General features: G+C 34.0%; 1 long non-coding RNA gene across 1 annotated transcript in view; it reads left to right on the forward strand.

Moving 5' to 3' along the window:
• Nucleotides 1-16,493: 16,493 nt before the first annotated feature.
• The window catches only part of LOC138813508 (uncharacterized), a 31,205-nt gene continuing 27,911 nt past the window's right edge, over nt 16,494-19,787 (forward strand). Inside the window, exon 1 of the long non-coding RNA XR_011367827.1 lies at nt 16,494-16,636. This is a non-coding gene — a long non-coding RNA (uncharacterized lncRNA). The remainder of the gene's footprint in view (nt 16,637-19,787) is intronic.

The following is a 19,787-nucleotide window of genomic DNA, read 5'->3' on the forward strand; positions in this document are numbered from 1 at the left end:
GATCCCTTGATCTCAGTATAAACTAGGTGATTTTCACATTTCAATGTGTTTAATTGAGAAAGATGATACTCATGTTCTACTATGATCCTGTTCATAATTAATTTATTTTATTATTATTCTATAGGTGATGTAGAGAGGGATTACAATTATGGGAGTCAGGAATTGAGTACATTTCTTTGTACAGTGTTTTCTATTCCCTCACTCTGAATCCCTACCTCTTGTCTCCACCCAGAAGTTGTACAGTTCACTTGCATCAGTGTCCAGTGAACTCCACTGTTGCAGGTTTTCACTGTTTGTTCCTCCAGTTCTGTGCCTTCTTCCCTCCACCCTCCTGAAGACAGGAGATTTTTCTTAATTGAATTTTTATGAAAGGTACTGGTTTGCAAACAAGTTCTTTAAAAGAGGAATATTTTAAGTTAATTCTATTCTGCAGCAAACTCCTATTTACACAACACTTTGGCAATTAACTTCACATACAAAATGAAAAATGAAAAAAATAACAAAATGTAGAGAACAGTTTTAACTTATTCTCCACAGACACTGAGGCAAGTCTCTAGTAAGACATCTACTTTCCTATATTTTGCCTTAGAACAGGTCAGCAAAATGTCCCATAATATGTTAATCTTTTTGTGCTATGTGATTACTATGTAAACATTTCATGAGTGCTCCAAACTGCCATGATAACAAGAAAGTCACAACAGAAAAGTAAAAGAAAGACATTTTTAGTTGTGTATGCATATAACTTAAGAAACACATGGAGAGATAGGTTTATCTGAAGAAAATAGTTTGGTGACCCTTGTTCTATAAAAACTAGTCAGTCCAGGGGTCTATAACAAGTTATGTTTGTTGTTTCTGGTGTTTTATATTTTTAGTTTTTTGGATTTTTTTTACAGAAGCAGTGGTGATTGAGAATCATTAGGATAAACTGTGTACATTAACATACATTTCAATTCAATGATGTTGTTTATCAAAGGTTGTCTATAAAAAACCATTTACCGAGAAATCAGTACTGGTTTCTCTTTTATGTAAAGCAGGTGTCTGATTCAATCATTCTTGATATGACTCATTATTTTTGCCTAAATACACTGGTATGTATTTTTGGTATGACTGGAATTTGGATAATTATTTATGTTCATTGCTTATATATTTCATACATCAGAATTTCATGCATCAGAAATACAATAGAAGATTCATGAGGAATTTCTTTAGCAATAATAAAAATTGCCTGAAATAGATAGAGTTGAAGGTTATCAAATGTTTACCAGAAAGTGTCTATTTAGTAACTCAGATTGATTATACAGCAGCATAATTGGAGATTTTTTTTAAAAAAATACAACTTACATGTTGTGTTTTTCTATTTCCTGTATTACACAAAGACTACCATAAAATAAAACTAACCCAAACAATTTTCTAGGTCAAGTTAAACAAATTCCACATCATAATGCTTTGTGAATCCTCAAGTCCTTCAGACATGCAATGTGCCTCATTGAAAAGAATAAATGAGATTAAATCTGAGTGTATTTTCAGCATCTTGCATAATGTTGTGTTTTAAGGTAAAATGGTTGTGAATAAAATATTTGGGATTCAATTCCATGAAACAAAGTAAAAAAAATCAGAAAACAGTAGATTTAAACTTTCAAATTTTCAAACAATACATTTGGTGTTTGTATATGAATTTAAAGTTCTCAACTTGAACTTCTTAGATTTCTCCTTTATTCTTTTTTTGTTTGTTTTTGACTAACTCAAATTGGTTTCTTTTTTTTTTTAATTTTATTTGTGAACATACTGTACAGAGGGGTTGCAATTACATGGGCAGGATAATGCGTACATTTCTTACCAAGCATTGCAGCCTCCTCCTTTTGTTTACCCTTCACGTCCCTTCCCAGCCTCCCCCCTCCCCCCCCCCAATTCTCCTTTATTCTTAATTGCAGTATTATGAGTTTTACATAACAGACATTATGAAAATTCCATTTTCAAATACTGACTTAAAGGTTAAATGTATCATTGATATGGAAGATATTTTTTAGGAGTGTTAAAACATGTATTTTTTTGGTTAATAGAATCTGTAAACATCAGAAGCAATGTCCTATTATGAGGACTTATTAATAACATGTAATTACATATGTAGCATCTATTTGATAGATGTTAGTAATATGACATGTTATTTTCATCACCTAAATAAATAAAAAAATCACAGGTGATTAGTACTTATTCATTTTTACTACCAATTCTATGTTCTGGGAGAGGTGAGGATCTTCTATAATTCATACACTTCATTATGTATGTAGACTCAATCTATTCCCACACTTCAGGTTTTTTTTTAGTAGTTCTAGCATGTTGTATATGTCCTGTAATTTACCTTTGAAAATTACATAGTTTTTTAGCTCAAAATTAAAATTGTTAGAGAACTATAATTTAAGATTATATTTCTATCTGAATTTCCTATATCTATGCAACAATAATGGAAAATTACTTCAGTTTTATTTATAGAAACTTTTTACAAGAAATATTGCTTTGTAGTTATGAAAACACTATTTTCAGTGGGGGATTAAAAATAGACACAGAAAATATAACCTTCTGGAAACTCAAATGAGCAACACAGAACAATGAAAGGCTGAAGGAAATAAAATATGTATAGAAATAAAATATGCAATGATAAAGCTTCAGCAATTTGGGCTCAACTTAGTTATGCAGATGTCTGATCAAGGAATTTTCTCTCAATTTACTTTTTGTCTGTCTTCTTTTCTAGCCTTTCCTACCTACTTGCTGTAATAGAAAACACACAAGTTTCTGCTATCAATCTTTACTCATTGTACTCTTCATCATCATTGTGCCCTCATACTTACTGTTCTTAGAATGTCAGTTCTGTTTGTATTTTTTATCATTATTGTACTAGGATATTTGAATTTGACATGCCTATGTATTCACACAATTCATCTTGATGAGAATTGACTCTCTCTACATGTCTCTCATCCCTTCTTCCTTTATCAAATCAATCTCCAAAACCTCATTGTTCTATTTCAACATACTCTTTGTCTTATTTTTTAATCCTTCTTTAGATGAAGTGAAGTCTTGGCTTTGTTCTATTACCCTTAAAATATAACATGGTAATTTAGTCAATATATTAGTATAAATAAATTAAAAATTCAGAAAAAAATGAAATAAGATATAGTATTCAATTAACAGTGCTCTTCTGATTCCCATTGAAAGTGTTGATAAACAAAATGTAAGAAGAAGTTATCATGAGATAGAATTTACCACTTTCAAAATTCTGATATATATATATATATATATATACACATATATGTGTGTGTGTGTGTGTGTGTATGTGTGTGTGTGTGTGTGTGTGTGTGTGTGTGTGTGCCCTCCCCTCAAGGATTAAGGTACCATTATCATTTCAAATTCTACAACACAATGACAATTTTTCCTCTTTAGTTGATAAATATTTTATTTTTTATTTTGTTATTATTTTATTTTTTAAATTCTGAAAATACCGTACAGAGGGGTTACAATTAAATGGGCAAGGCAATGAGTGCATTTCTTATCAAGCATTGTTGCCTTCTCCTTTGTTTCCCCTTACCATCCCTTCCCATTTATCCCCCCCTCCGTGAACCCCCCCCCCAAAGTTGTAAAGTTCGTTTTTCTAAATAACATCTTGTACATTTCATTGGTGCAATGGGTCCACCTGCCTTCCTATTTAAACAATTTGTTTTTTTTCCTTCCCCTCCCCAAATTATACCAACATCAAATACAGTGAAAGCAGGGGTTATACCGTGGGGGAGGGACATACAAAGAAACAAAGAAAGATATGTTAGACACAATAGCAAGAAAGAAAAAACATTTGAGTCCTTATCTTGGGGTTCATTTCGCTTGACGTCTACTTATCTGACCATTTCTGTTTGTCTCAGACATATATTAGTTATTGCAAATAAGCGAAACCATGGGGCCTATTTTTCTTTGGGCCTGGCTTACTTCACTTACTATAATTTTTTCCAAGTCTTTCCACTTCCTAACAAATGGGGCAAATGTCATTCTTTCTGATGGAGGCATAGAATTCCATTGTGTATATATACCACATTTTCTTGATCCATTCATCTGCTGAGGGGCATCTGGGTTGGTTCCATATCTTAGCTATGGTAAATAATGCTGCAATAAATATAGTTGAATTTTATTTTATTTTATTGATTTTTTGTTGTTGTTTTGTTGTTGTTTTGTCATGGGGCTTGAACTCTGGCCTGGGCGCTGTCCTTGAGCTCTTCCACTCAAGACTAGTGCTCTATCACTGGAGCCACAGCGCCACTTCTGTTTTTCAGGTGGTTTATTGCAGCTAAGTGTCTCGTGTACTTTCCAGCCTCAGCTGGCTTTAAACTGCAATTCTCAGATCACAGCCTCCCAAGTAGCTAGGATTTCGTGCCTGAACCACGGGCACCTGGCTGATAAATATTTTAATATATGGTACAGAAGTATATTCTTAGTAGAATTAGTAAATTCTCACATAAAAATTGAATCAGAACATACTGGCAACATGTGATTCACATATGGAATGCACAAGTCATAATTCAAAGACAGGCTAACCTTCTACTACCTGTCTATTTAAAAGCTATAAATCAAGATAAAAAATTACTAATGAAAACCAGTTTTTTTCCTATTACCTTCTGTGACTTACATGACCAGTTTTAAAGTGAGAATTCTTAACTTTATGTTTATCACTGTTGCATGTGTAAATAATATAGTCATCCAAAATTCCTGACCCCTAACCTGAGAACCATCTCTTTTCTCATGGCTAACACATGTCTTTGTCTCTCAGAACAAGAAGCCTTGATAAACACCAAGAAGCCTTAGTTTTTACCTTACTGCCCAAATACTAAAATTCTCTTCATATCATTAGTACAGTATTTTCTATTGACAAATTGTTTGCATCATTATTTCACATATTAATGTATTATATGTCTTAAGTAAAATGCATACAAGAGAGAGAGTATAAAAGTTGAAGATGCTTAAGAGTGATATCCAGCATATCCATTCTAGGTAGAGATACACAGGAAAAAAAAAATAAAAGATCATGTGTTCTACAGGTGCAATTCCTTGAGTCACACCCACTTCTGACCCACAAAGAAATGGCTATCAGAGACAATGCTATTTGGTTCTAATAGCTATGCTTTGTACTTTAGAGTCGAGAGACAATAAGTGATATAACTAAAGAAGATATAGTGAGAAATCAAGAGATTAAAAATCATAGAATAAAAGAATACTGTGAAATTAATCCATTAGATCTGGGAGCAGTGACACATACCTCTAATCTGAGATAAGAAGATTAGAAGAGATGACAATTATAGACCTAAGCAAGGATGGGAACGAAGTTAGTGCCACCTCATCTCAATCCATAAATGAGATGTGATTCTAGTTTGGGGTACTGAGTATCTCAAAAGCTCTTGGTAGGAATACTGATACTCAAGGTCAGTCTTGGTAAAACTCTTGATCTGCAGTAAATATAAACAAAAAGGCAGAAATGGCTCTGAATCTGGCTCAAGTGGTAGAATACGTGCCTATCAAACTCAAAGCCTTGAGTTCATATCCAAATACCACCAAAAAATTCTATAGAAAGTATAGTGAAAATAATTATTATGAAGTTAAATGGAAGATGAAAGGGTAAATGTGGAAAAGAAGAAATGTGGAAACTCAATACATATACTGTCACTTAATCTTACCACTGGAAAAACTGAGGAAAATATTTCAGCAATATGATGTCTGGAAAAAGAGAGGCACAGTAACACAACTTGGATATTCCCACAAAGTAACTTCTAAATATCAGTAACTAAGACTGGGTTAATGTTTCTACTGGGTCCCACTTGCTGTTGTGCTCTGAAAATCAGAAAAGCAGTGATATTTCGGAAACAATGAACGCTATGATGATATAAAAATACTTTGAATAAAAATATTTAATAGAATTTATTGAAAGTTTTAAATTAAAATTAGAATTGCCTTCTACAAGATTGTATGTACAATATTGTTTTAACATTGGTTTAATGCTTAAGAGGACTCTGTTAAATATATACTTTTTCTTTTCTTTTATTGACAGAGTGAACTGCAGAAAGTCATTGTTTTCAAGTGACTTACTAGAGCTTTCAGGGATCTAAAGATTATTTAATCTTCCCACAGTAGCCCATTGCCTGAAAAGACAGGAATATAAGAAAGATGGAGTACAATCTTGCTTTATAGATGAATGTCTTCTAGGATTGTAATAACCCTTTACAACATTCAAAATCTTCAGATATTGATATGTGAAGAAGTGGTGTTTAGGGCTTTAGTTCTCATAAGAGGATCTGGCAAACTCCAATGGATAAGAGAAAGAATCAAAGTATATATAAGAAGACCATGTCCTCAAACACATTTCCCAGCCACTGAATTAAAGAGTTGCCTCATCTCATCTTGTTACCTCAGACAATAAATGCTTAAAGAATTAAGACACCAAAAAATGGGTTTCATATTATTTCCTATCACAAACATACACAAAAGTAAGTATGATGCTTAGGTCTATACCTCCCTCCCCCACAAACTCGGAACTGATTAAAATTACACTAAAGGATATGAGAAATGTAAGAAACCATGCATGTTAATTACCTTAAAAATAAAATTATTTGATCTAGTTCAGAAGTGATGTCTACAATAGTTTGTAGACTGAAAAAAGAATCATGGATTTTAGTATATGTCAGAGATCTTATGCTAATTTTTCAATAACTTTATCATTAATCATATAGGGATGTGAGACATTCTATATATTGTAAATGATGTAATGCAGATAAACTGTTAGGAGATAACTCATCCACTGATTTGAAATAAAATATAGATTTCAATTTGCTTTTTGTAGTATCAATTATAGATACTTAACCTACACCACAATCACAGAGTAAGTTTTGCTATAGAAATCAAGACACAGTTTTCTTTTTTATGACGACCTGAAGAGAGGAGTGCATATTATTAAGATTGCTAGAACTAAAAATATCTGAATCTTCTATTGCTATCAGCAGGAGTAAAATTTGGATAAATTCAATATCCTGATGGAAACTCCAACATGCTAAATCCAATATATTTTACTGTTAAAATGATTAAAGACAACTTTGAAGATGAGTTTCCTAGCAAATTTTGTCTAGTAAATGATAAGAGACTGTGAGAAAAAATATAAGACTGATGAAATTTACTTCTATTTTTTGTTTTTTTTTAATTAATAAGTTTTTTATTGTGAAAATACCGTACAGAGGGGTTACAATTACATGAACAAGGAAATGAGTACATTTCTTACCAAGCATTGTTGCCTTCTCCTTTGTTTCCCCTTCCCATCCCTTTCCATCTCCCCCTTCCTGCCTCCCCACCAAAGTTGTAAAGTTCATTTTTAGACATAATGTCTTGTACATCTCATTGTTGCAATGGGTCCACCTATATCCATATTTAAATGATTTGTTTTTTCCCTTCCCCTTCACAAATTATACCAACATCAAATACAGTGAAAACAGGGGTTATATGTGGGGGAAGGGCATACAAAGCAATAAAGAATTCATCTTATAAATATGTTAGAAACAATCGCATGAAAGAAAAACAGTTAAGCTATCTCAGTTGTGTGAGTATCTATGTGGAAAAAAATCTTGTAACTGTACTTGTACATATTTTCATACAGATAAGCTTAGATATACTAGTATGAACCCACTTGTATGCATTGTTTATTTGGGGAGGGTGGTATACACATCATAACTTTAAAAATGCTGCTAATTTGACTCACTCCTCAGAGATTTTAGCTCTGCTTCAAATTTCTCTGCTTCAAATTAATTCTGACACCATCTACAAATTTAATGTCCATATTTTAGGTTTGTTTAAGTAATATATGGTACCTTTAATGTTTGACTTTATATTCTTCTGGACTTCTGTACAGCCAAAATGAGTATCCTTATCAAATCAACTAAAAATAATATTTTCATATATTTCATTATAACCATATTTCTCCCAATTTATCCTAAGGATTTCATTCATTAAAGAAATGCAAGGAGACTTCAGCCAGTAAAATCATGATTTTTGTACCATTCTGCAGAGAATCATAGCTTCTTCCACAGCTCATGGGGCCCAAGGCTGACAGGAGTCTTACTGAAGATTGCTGATACGTCTTGATAATTGAGCTTGGTATCTTTCCAGGGAAACACTTTTCTGTGAAACAGGATAGAGTTACAGTCAGGGGAGAAGGAAACATAGATCATCAGAGACTTCTCATGGCTGAAAGCAGAGATGTGATTAGACATTAAACAGTTTCTCTTCTTCGAACTAATTTGTTTACCTCTACATGGGTGGGCTGGAACCAAATCTCAAACCTGAAATTGTTTTGTCATCAGTGTTGACTGTCAGAGACTCTGTCTACATGAAGCCAGAACAGCCAGATGGAAAATGAAAAGTAGCATTTATCATTTAAACATTTTCCTTTCCCAATGCCAAGAGTGTAGATACTTGGACACGTCATGGTTGATTGAATATTTTCCTGTTAATCTAGATGTTTTGGCAGTATAACTTCCTGCTCAGAATTCTCAGATCTGTACAGCAGTCCATGCATTCTGTGCTAAACTGATATATGTATGTGTTTGTGTGTATAAATACATGTTATAATATTTTTTACAAGAAGAAGGTACTTTGACTTTGGTAGATACATAGGGATGCCATGATCAATAACTAGCTTTAAAACAAAAACAAACATATATACAAGAGTATAACTATCAGCTTACTGTTTTTGTATGTTTTTTTCCAAGATTTATATTTGCATATTACAACTGCAGAAGTCAGCTATAGCCAATCAGATGCAGAGGAGACTTGAATAGCCTTCAAAAGATGTTTATGGGGTTAGGAAATTTGAAATAAGCAAAGCCACTTAAAAACTGAATGATAATTAAGACATTGAATGAGTAGGTAGGGATTAAAATCAAGTATTAAACAACTCATCAATATTTGCTTGTTATATAGGTTGTAAGTACAGATATATCAAAACAGTCATATATATATACATATATATATATATTCATTTCCTTTGGCACCATCTCATTGACCTACAAAGGCAATATTTTAAAATATTCAGGCATTTATAGAACATTGTTTGTTCCTTCCTTTTATATAATATAAAAGTGAATGTGTGCTACAAAGATGATACACAATAGACTGTTAAAAGTACAATAAGTAAGAAGGAAAACAATGAACCACTTATTCTGAATAGATCCATAATATGGGCAGTCATGTGCTTGAATACAGAATCAATGTTGATCTATGGATTTATTTGAAGGAATAACCTAAGAGTATTTAACAAAACTATATCAAAATCTTATTTGATTTCATATATAGTTGTTATTTTGAAATTTGATGTCAGGGTTAGATAACACAGTGCTGCCATAAACATTATAGAATGTGTACATCTTTTATATAAAATGATAAGGCTTTAGATGTTCATATAATTTATTAATTAAGAATGGGTGTGTGGAGCTGGAAGAGATGGGGGAGAGTAATGGTGGGGGGGAGATGGCAAGGGAGGGGAAGGGGAACAAAGGAGGAGACAACAATGCTTGATAAGAAATGTACTCATTAACTTGGCCATGTAATTGTAACTCCTCAATATGGTATTTTCACAATAAAAAAATAATAATGGCAGCAAAAGGGGTTGAACATGTGACTCAAGGAGTAAAAGTCAAGTGATAGAATTAAAACTCCAAAACTGAAAAAAAATTCTACCCCTAGTTTGATATTGAAATATGTTGAATGCCTGAAGGTGTTTATGTATAAAATTTCGATTGTTTTTAACAAATTTTACACATGAGAAAAAAAAATTGGAGAGTGTAATGAGGAAAAATTGCAAAAATCTGTTTCATTGGGGTAGGGCCAAGTTATAGTACAAAAAGACTATTGTATGTTTCTAAGAAATAAAAATCAGCTAAGACATGAGGTCACATTGAATTTTAATAATTAATACTTTTAAACAGTACTGAGGATTGAACCCAGGGCCTCAGATATGCTAGGCAATGCTTTACTACTCAGTTATGTCTCTAGCCCTGTAATTTTATTTTGTAGTATAATGATCTCTGTATCCAGGACTTGAGATTCTTCTGGATAGGAACACTTGTAAATGCTAATGTTGATTACAGAGCAATCTATATCAAGCATAGGTATCTTGGCTGTCCTCATCTCTGTGGTAAAAAACTAGTCCTTATTCTTGTAGTATGACAACTCTTCAGGCAAATCCACTTAATTGCCAGTTTTATCTTAACAAACCTACATTTATGTAAGCATATATTAATATCCTCTGACTTGTGAATAGTTGAGGCTTTTTTTTTTGGTGGTGGGGCCTGAACTCTGGACCTAGGCGCTGTGCCTCAGGCCTTCAACTCAAGGCTAATGCCCTACCACTTCTGCCATAGCACCACGTCCTGCTTTTTTCTGCTTATGTGCTGAGGAATCGAACCCAGGGCCTCATGAATGAGAGGAAAGCATTCCTCACTGATCCAACTTTCCAGCCCCAAGTTGAGACTTTTATCCTTAACTTTTAATTCTTTGCTTATAAATTATTTTGAAATCCATATGAGGATAAATAAAAACTCAGAGAGGTTTCTGTATGCATTCAGGCACCAAACAATCCCATTAATTGTGAAGACTTTGAACAAAGTGGTTTTTGAAATCATGATATTGTGCGACATTGCATAACTTATATGTTGGGTGTATCATGGTTAAAAGTGGTCATTTGATTACTAACTATAATTTTGTAATTATACTGGGATTATCTTGAAATAATGCTTCAATAGATATCCTAAGTACTTTTCCATTACTTCCCTTCTCTTGGCTTGGTCTTCTTTTATACCACAAGTTTCCTATAATAGCACTCTCCAATTATTCCTTTGCGTTATTGTTTTCTTCCTTAGATCTTTGCAAAGACTCATAGCTGTGAAATGTGCTGTGTAGACACTTGGTAAAAGCATATAGAGTTATTTTTTTTTAATCTAGATTTGGTGAGACAGATAGACATATAAAGGAAAAAAAAAGTATTCTCCATCAATTGGATAGTATGTACATTGGGCATGAATTCTTTGGAATTTACTCAGACTTTTCCACAAATACACTGATTTGTTTTCTTTTTTTTTTTTTAAAGTAACTTTAAAGACTTGAAACTGTTTTATGCTTACAAAACATCTCAGCTTAATCTTGGGAAAATACAAAATTATTTTATTAAGCATAATGAGATAATTTATCTTTAAAAACAAAACAAACAAAAAACCCCAAAAACAACTAAGCTGGCGCCGGTGGCTCACGCCTGTAATCCTAGCTACTCAGCAAGCTGAGATTTGACCATCAAGGTTCAAAGCCAGCCTGGTCAGGAAAGTCCATGAGACATTTATCTCCAATAAACCACTCAGAAAACCGGAAGTGGCGCTGAGGCTCAAGAGGTAGAGCGCTTGTCTTGAGCCGAAGAGCTGAGGAACAGTGCTCAAGGCCAGAATTCAAGCCCCATGACCAACAAAAACAAACAAACAAACAAACAAACAAAAAATAAATAAATTAACTTCAATTGTTTGTGCAGTACATGGCCGACCCTTACATTAGATCAGTTTGTGCTCTGTATATTTGCAGAGAATAGCTAAAATCTTCTCTTTGAAGTAACTGAGAATCAAAGTTAAGGTTAAAAGTTCTTGGAAAAGGGATCAGAATGAAGTAAAAATTATACTATAAATTCAGTGTAGTTTTTTTTTATGCATTGAGAGTGATTAAGTGAAGCTTTCAAAGCCTTAGGACCTTATACTGTATAAGAACAGAGCAAGGACTGAAAACCTAGTGACTTTTAATTATTACTTAATCTTATATTTCCTTCTTCCTTAATCATTTAAAAATTATACACTTGCACACACAGAAGCAAGCCTTCAATAAGCTTTCAGTCTGCAGCCGGTGGTCAGAGAACTGAGCAATAAGCACTAACTTGAAGAACATGCTATACAGTCCAAGTGCTATGGCAGTGCTGAGGGATTGGTTAGACTTGTCTTCTTATTTTTAAAGTCACAAAAGGCTTTATGATATTAATGAACTTTGACCTGCATTCGAAAAAATGTCTAGGTGTTCTATTGATCATTTTTATCTTTGTGCATCACTAAAACTTAGAAAACACACACACAAATACTAGATTGTAAGAAATACATTTTTTAATTTAATTTTATTTTATTTGTGAACATACTGTACAGAGGAGTTACAATTACATGGGCAGGATAATGTGTACATTTCTTACCAAGCATTGCAGCCTCCTCCTGTGTTTACCCTTCACATCCCTTCCCAGCCTCCCCCATCCCCCCCCCAATCCCAATCCTTCTCCTTCCCCCCCTTCCCCCCCCACCTACCTTGTAAAGCTCGTTTTGGACATGACAACTTGTACTTCTCATTGTTGCAACAGGTCCACCTGTATCCTTATACAACTGGTTTTTCCTCATCTCCTCCACAAGTTATACTGACATCAAATATAGTGAAAGCAGGGGTTATACTGTGGGGGAGGGACATACAAAGCAACAAAGAGATAATCTTATAAATGCGTTAGAAACACATGCATGAAAGAAAAAAACCTTAACATACACATCTAAGGGTTCATTTTCCTGACATCACATTATCTGACCTTTTCCGCTTGACTCATACATATACTAGATATTACAAATAAGGGAAACCATGGGACCTATGCTTCTTTGGGCCTGGCTTACTTCACTTAATATAATTTTTTCCAAACCTTTCCATTTCCTAACAAATGGGGAAATGTCATTCTTTCTGATGGAGGCATAGAATTCCATTGTGTATATATACCACATTTTCTTGATCCATTCATCTACTGAGGGGCATCTGGGTTGGTTCCATATCTTAGCTATGGTAAATAATGCTGCAATAAACATAGTTGTGCTAGTAGCTTTAGTGTGGTCTTGTTTGTAAACATTTGGGTAAATGCCCAAAAGTGGGATTGCTGGGAAAGACTTCACATAGAACTCCCCTATGACCCTGTAAGAAATACTTTTTTCTATAGAGTGTCATAAAAAATATCTAACATGTAATAGGTTTTATTTTTACTCATTTGTGTTTTCTATAAATTGACTCCATTTCTTGGCAGCATTTTTACCTTAATTCCATTCTATGACATTACAAAGCCAACATTATCTCTTCATATTCAGTTATTCTTTATTCTCCCCCCCCCCCAATGCTTTATGGAGCATTCTAAGCTTGTAGCAAAGAATGACGATAGTGCTTCCGTGTGTAAGAAAGGTGATCAGTTTTACTCTCTGGACAGCTTATCTCCGCCTGTCCAATTGGCTACTTGATTGCATCATTTGTATTTTTATTATTCATACACAACTGAGAATCTGGAAAAAGGAGAGCTGGCATGTCCCCTCCCCCTTCTCCTACTTTATCTCCCTCTCCTACTCTATCTCCTTCTGTTGTTCTTTCTTCTTCTGGGCCTCTACATCTATTTGGTCTCTTCACAGAAAAGGCCTGTTCATGTAGCAAAAAGACACAGATTTGTTGGCACAATTCTAAGAACTTTATACATATTAGGTCATATTAGATTTTAAACTACAGTATGTCTTTTATATGAAAAGCAAAATAGATGCTAATGAATTTGGATATGGAAAACTGGACACTATTGTAACAGAACTTCATCTGTAAATATTTTGTTGTAAAACTAAAACATTAGCTAGCATTTTTTTTAATTTTTGAATTTAATTTATTTTTTTCTGAACTGCTAACGTTGTATAAGGGGCTACAATTTCATATGCCCATCTAAGTGTCCTGTATTTATTCATCAGAAGCTCAAACACTTTAATACCTGATTTGGCTTCAAACCATGATTCCACATGTCTCAGCCTCCTGCGTAGCTAGATTACAGGTATGAGCCACACCTCCAGCCATTACATACTTGTTTACTAATTTCAGTATGTAGACGCCTTGATGATTTTAGCTAGCAAATTGAAGATGAACTGATCTAATAAAAAGAAAGAGATGGGTACTAAAATCTGGTTTATTTTCCTTCAGTTTTGCATATTTCCAAATACAAACTGCTTTGTTGATATCATTGAAAAAAGAATAGACAAAATATTTTTAATCAAGCTATGGTCAAACATTAAATAGAATGAACTATGAGCCAAAAAATAAGGAACCTTCATTCTGTTTTCACATATTCAAAAAATCTCAACAAACTAAGGATTTTGATATATTCTCAACTAAGCCTGACTGAAAGATTTGATGAAAGTAAAAGATAAATTAGTTTATTCAGTTGTTGAACTCTGTAATACAAACACTACATTTTCTTAATCACTCTGATAATCCCTCCTGATAATTTGGATTTTATTATCAATATGGATAGAGGATGGAATAAAAGATCTTACAGTGCTCTCATATATTCACTTTTTGTTAAAACAAACAAAAAAAATTTGCTTTAAATTTTATCACTGAACTATATGGTTTTGTTATTTTTTTAATTTTAATTTTAATTTTTCTGTGAACATACTGTACAGAGGGTTTATTATTACATAGGCAAGATAATGAGTACATTTCTCATCAAGCATTAAAGCCTCCTCCTTTATTTACCCTTCACAATGGTTTTTAACTCACTAGTTCTTACCACAGAACTTAAGCACTGGAAACAGAGGGTAGTGTAGTAAAAGACGATCTGGCAGAGATGTGTAATTGCACAGGCCATATTGCATTTTGGATGAAGAGTGGTAGGACACACACAAGTCACCAGAAATTGTAGGACTTGGACTTGTGTAGGTGACTAGCAGATAGGGTAAGAAAGTGGATTGTTATGGATAAGATGGAAATAGGAAGCAGGCAAAGAGTCTTTGTTTATATGTTATTTTTATTCAAGTTAATTTAAGACTGTAATTGGTGAAAAATAACCCTTCGTATTTGAAGGTGCAAGATGATCTTTAGACATCTTCTGTGATTATTTACTTTCTTTTATTTCTGTTTTAAAGAAAATGCCAGTGATTTTACTTTTTTTTTATCATATTATCATGTCAGAGAGTCACCTTGTATCATATCTCTATTCCATGTGAGTCTTACGTTACATAGAAGGCCATGGTTTATTTTTGAGTAATAGGCCAGCTCCTAATAAACCTTTCAGTATGAGTCCATTTCTTTGAAAGTAAGACAAATTCTTCCACTACTACTTGTCATTATTATTGATCAAATATTCAAGTCCACAATAAAGTTTTACAGCAAAACTCATAGAACAATTTTATAATCTTTCTAAGAATTTGACAAGTGCCAACACTTTGTTCTTAAGCTGATCCCATCACATTTTACAAAAAAGTCAGTATTTGTGTGACTCAACAATGAACAGGAAATAAGAGCCTATATCCCTTAGAATCAGCCAATGGGCTTGTTCTGCAGCAATCTGTTTATAACAGCCATGTTGAGAATTATGGTTTCAGAGTCATTTCTTAGGAAATATGATGGATGTAAAGCCTTTTCAGCTTTAATTTTACATGAGCTGGTAATAATTAGTGCCTCTAAAAGTATTACTCAATTTATTTTTTGTTATTAGTATCATCAACTACAGATTATCCAATTAGACTAAAAAGTTCCTAATTTTTTTCCAATTCAGCCATTATGTTATATTTTATATTCCATAAACCAAACATTATATGTGAACTGTAATAAAGGTAAGTAAAAGACTTACATTATTGGTGCTAAGGTGTTCAGGCCTTGTGACTAATGGTACCTGAACACCCATCAGTCTTAATTTTCATGTTGACTGGTGTTCTACGACATAGCCACAAGAGCACAAGCTTTGGCTCAGTCTTTTAAGTTATTTTGCAGTTAATTTTAGGCATTAAAGCATTAAACATTCTTTATTATTTTATATATATATGTATATACATATATATACATATATATATTTTTTTTCTGAGGAAACATTGCTCTGCCTGCTAGTGATCAGTTAGTGGTTACATTATTGCCTATAACCTGCCTGGAAAAGCCCAGGTCACTATAAAGAGAGTAAAAACCTGAAGTGGATATTAGTGGCAGGAAGAGATGGATAATGCCAGTGATAATAGATGATAAGTGACTTATTTTTAAAGGGTTATCTGAACATTTCCTCTTCATTTCAATGCCACCTGACCAGACTATAAATCTATATGGGGGATACCAGCCCATCTTCACACCTGTGTCATTCCATGTGCAATATGTGTAACCATATAGTAAGTTCTACATGCTCAGTATATTAATTTTCTTCTATTGTTATTGTATTTCTTTAATTAAGATACTTTAGAAAACACGAGGTGATTTTGTAAAATTTAATTTTACATAAAAAGCTTTAAAAGAGCTGGGCGCTGGTGGCCCATGCCTAGCAATTCAGGAGGCTGAAATCGGAGGATCGCGTTTTAAAGCCACCCAGGATAAGAAAGTCCTTGAGACTCTTATCTCCAATAAACTGCCATAACAACCGGAAGTGGCTCTATGGCTAAAATGGCAGAGCGCTAGCTTTGAGCTGAAAAGCTGCGCGACAGCGCCCAGGTGCAGAATTCAAGCCCCAGAACCATATTTACTTATAAGAAGTATATGCTGTTTGAATTCTCAGCTCTATCCATTGTGGCTTCAGGTATCCAAAAATTGTTTATTCACATGCTTAAAAACTGTGATGTTTCACACCAAGACATATAACTTATGTGAGAATTTTGTGGTGCCTTTTTTTTTGTTTATTTGTTTCATTTCTGAATGAATAGTTCACAAGTGGATACACAGAAGGAGGTGGTTTATCTAACATATAGTTTCTAAAGGATCGGTCATTCAACATTCACTTTGAAGAGATTAGTATCATCAAATTATAAATGAAGATATTTGTCTCTTGGAAGAAATTGCTGGGAAGAAACTTTCAGTTAAGCTGTGGGAAAGGAATACAAGGTGCTACCTGCCCAGGAGCTCTATGATGTGGGGTATGGAAAGACAGAACAGACAGGAAGGATGTCAGTTATTCTTACTCTGCACCATTTCATCCGTGACCTCTCCAGAGAATGGAAACTTTACTTCCTGAAGGGTGGTTAGGCAGATTGCAATGTTTTGCTTTATTTTATTGTTTATTTATTTATTGTGTCCGTCGTGGTATTTGACCTCAGAGGCCATGAACTTTTTTTACTCAAACCTAATGCGCTCCCATTTTGGGTCTCAGCTCTACTTTTGGTTTTGGGGGAGTTAATTGAAGATAACAGACAGACTTTTCTACCAGGTCTGGCTTCAATGATCCTCAGATCTCAGCTTCCCAGCTATACTTGGCTTTATGTATGTATGTATGTATGTATGCATGTATGTATGTATGTATGTATGTATGTAGTATGTATGTATGTATGTGTGTGTATGTATTTTAAGACAAATGTCTTGCTATGGAACCCAAGTTGGCTTTAACTGGTGTACTTCTTGCCTCAGTCTCTCTCCCAGGTGCTAGGATAACAGGTACAAATCATCACACCTGTGGACAATGTGAACACTCCAGTATGAACCTTCATCCTTTCATTTTTTCTGAGAGGACATTTGTCTGGCCCTCATCTTAGAGTCCTCCTACATAAGCATTTCAAAACCCTTGTTAGAGAGAGGTAGCAGATACACAGAGCCTATGTCTCAGCCTTGACTTTCATCATACAGTGGTTTTCTAAAACTCAGCCTAACAATTTGATTTGAGGTACAGCACAGCAATTTTTGACTTTCTGGAAAAGCAGAGCAAGTGGATTTTTCCCACTGCAGACCATCTTTAAAGGGGGACCTAGCTGAAGAATCAACAGTGTCGGATTTCATAAATATCTAGTCCTGCGGTGTCATATTTTAAAAGATGATCCTCCTAAACCATTAGTAATAGTGTGATAAAATGCCATGCTGGGAGACTTTATTTTTTCAGTACAGAAAAGTACAATTCAATACTATAATGTTTTAATGACTCTTGGATGATCTCTTTCTCTTTATAACACAGAGAGACTATATCAAGACTTCCTAAGGCAACTTACACCTCTGAAAAGAATTTTTTGTTTGTTTGTTTTTGAAGCATAGTATTTTGATCTGGCCAATGGAGACTCACACCTATTCTTAACTACTCAGCAGACAAAAATGTGGAGGACCTTGGTTCAAAACCAGCCTGAGCAGAAAATTTCAAGAGAGTACATTTGGTAATAAGCAATAAAAAGAAGGCATGACTAAAATGCAGGGCAAGAGACATGTAAGCTGGTCTTGCAAATGTGAGGCAATGAGTTCAAACCCTGGTCCTGGAAAATATTAAATTAAAAAAATCAAGTAGGCTTAATGTAAGACCTCACTGCCATTGTTTTACTCTTTGAGCATTATCTTCTTAATTTTTTATTATTTTATTTTATTTGTGAACATATTGTACAGAGGGGTTACAATTACATGGGCAGGATAATGCGTACATTTCTTACCAAGCATTGCAGCCTCCTCCTTTGTTTACCCTTCACATCCCTTCCCAGCCTCCCCCCTCCCCCCCAATCCTTCCCCCCCCCAATCCTTCCCCCCCCAACATTGTAAAGCTCGTTTTCGACATGACAACTTGTACTTCTCATTGTTGCAACAGGTCCACCTGTATCCTTAAACGACTTGTTTTTCCCCATCTCCTCCACAAGTTATACTGACATCAAATATAGTTAAAGCAGAGGTTATACTGTGGGGGAGGGACATACAAAGCAACAAAGAAATAATCTTATAAATGCGGTAGAAACACATGCATGAAAGAAAAAAACGTTAAAATACATATCTAAGGGTTCATTTTCCTAACATCACATTATCTGACCTTTTCCGCTTGACTCATACATATACTAGATATTGCAAATAAGGGAAACCACGGGACCTATGTTTCTTTGGGCCTGGCTTACTTCACTTAATATAATTTTAGCATTATCTTCTTTCTTAATATTTTCTTTGAGTCTTGAACTCTTTGTCTTGCTAGGGAAGACTGGTACTGATGATGACCCGCTCTTAGTATCACCTTCTTTACATGCAAATCTTTACCAGACACTTCAGCTCTGGGCTTGCAATGATCTAAATAAAGTGTATTTGATTACTTGACAACAGTGCTTAATTTTCAGCACAGTGCTTTTGGAGAGTGCTATATTGTATTAATGCCTGTTATGATTTGTCTGTCCATTCAGTCAAAACCAAAACCAAAAAGGGAATTCTGGAAGAAAGAAAAGAATTCAAATCCAGATTTGGAAAATAATTTTCTTATTTTTTTCTTGCTGTAGACTTAGAAATGCCCTTATATTTTTTAGGAAAAAAAAAGTTAAATACTACTAGTGTTATGAACTCTTGAAGTCTTAACATTATCACAGAATCTATAATGTAAATATGTGTGGTGCTAGACTTAGCTGCTTGCAAATAATATAGACAGCTAATTTCAATTTTTTTTTAAAAAAGCAGTAGAACATTATCTTGTAAAAACAACAATCTTTCTTTGTTCACTGTTATCCTTCCACTAGCTGCAGAGATGCATATTATGAAGTAGGACAATTAGTCTTCCTCGATATTCTGTGCCTTACTCTTAAAATGTTCTTTGGAGGGTATCAGTAGGAGCGCCTATCATGTTCCCTGTCTCTAGAGTTATGAGGATAGTTAAAAAGGAGATTTCAGAGGATTTTCCAAATATTAAGTTTAGACATTTGGAAGATTGATGAGTGAGCACTGGCATCTAAGAAAAGCAAAACTGTGATTTGTACAAAAATTCAGAAGTAAATAATTCAAGTTAAAGACACAACATT

The sequence above is a fragment of the Dipodomys merriami genome, unplaced genomic scaffold (genome assembly GCF_024711535.1).
Source record: "Dipodomys merriami isolate MVZ:Mamm:240054 unplaced genomic scaffold, mDipMer1.0.p SCAF_6, whole genome shotgun sequence".
NCBI lineage: Eukaryota > Metazoa > Chordata > Mammalia > Rodentia > Heteromyidae > Dipodomys > Dipodomys merriami.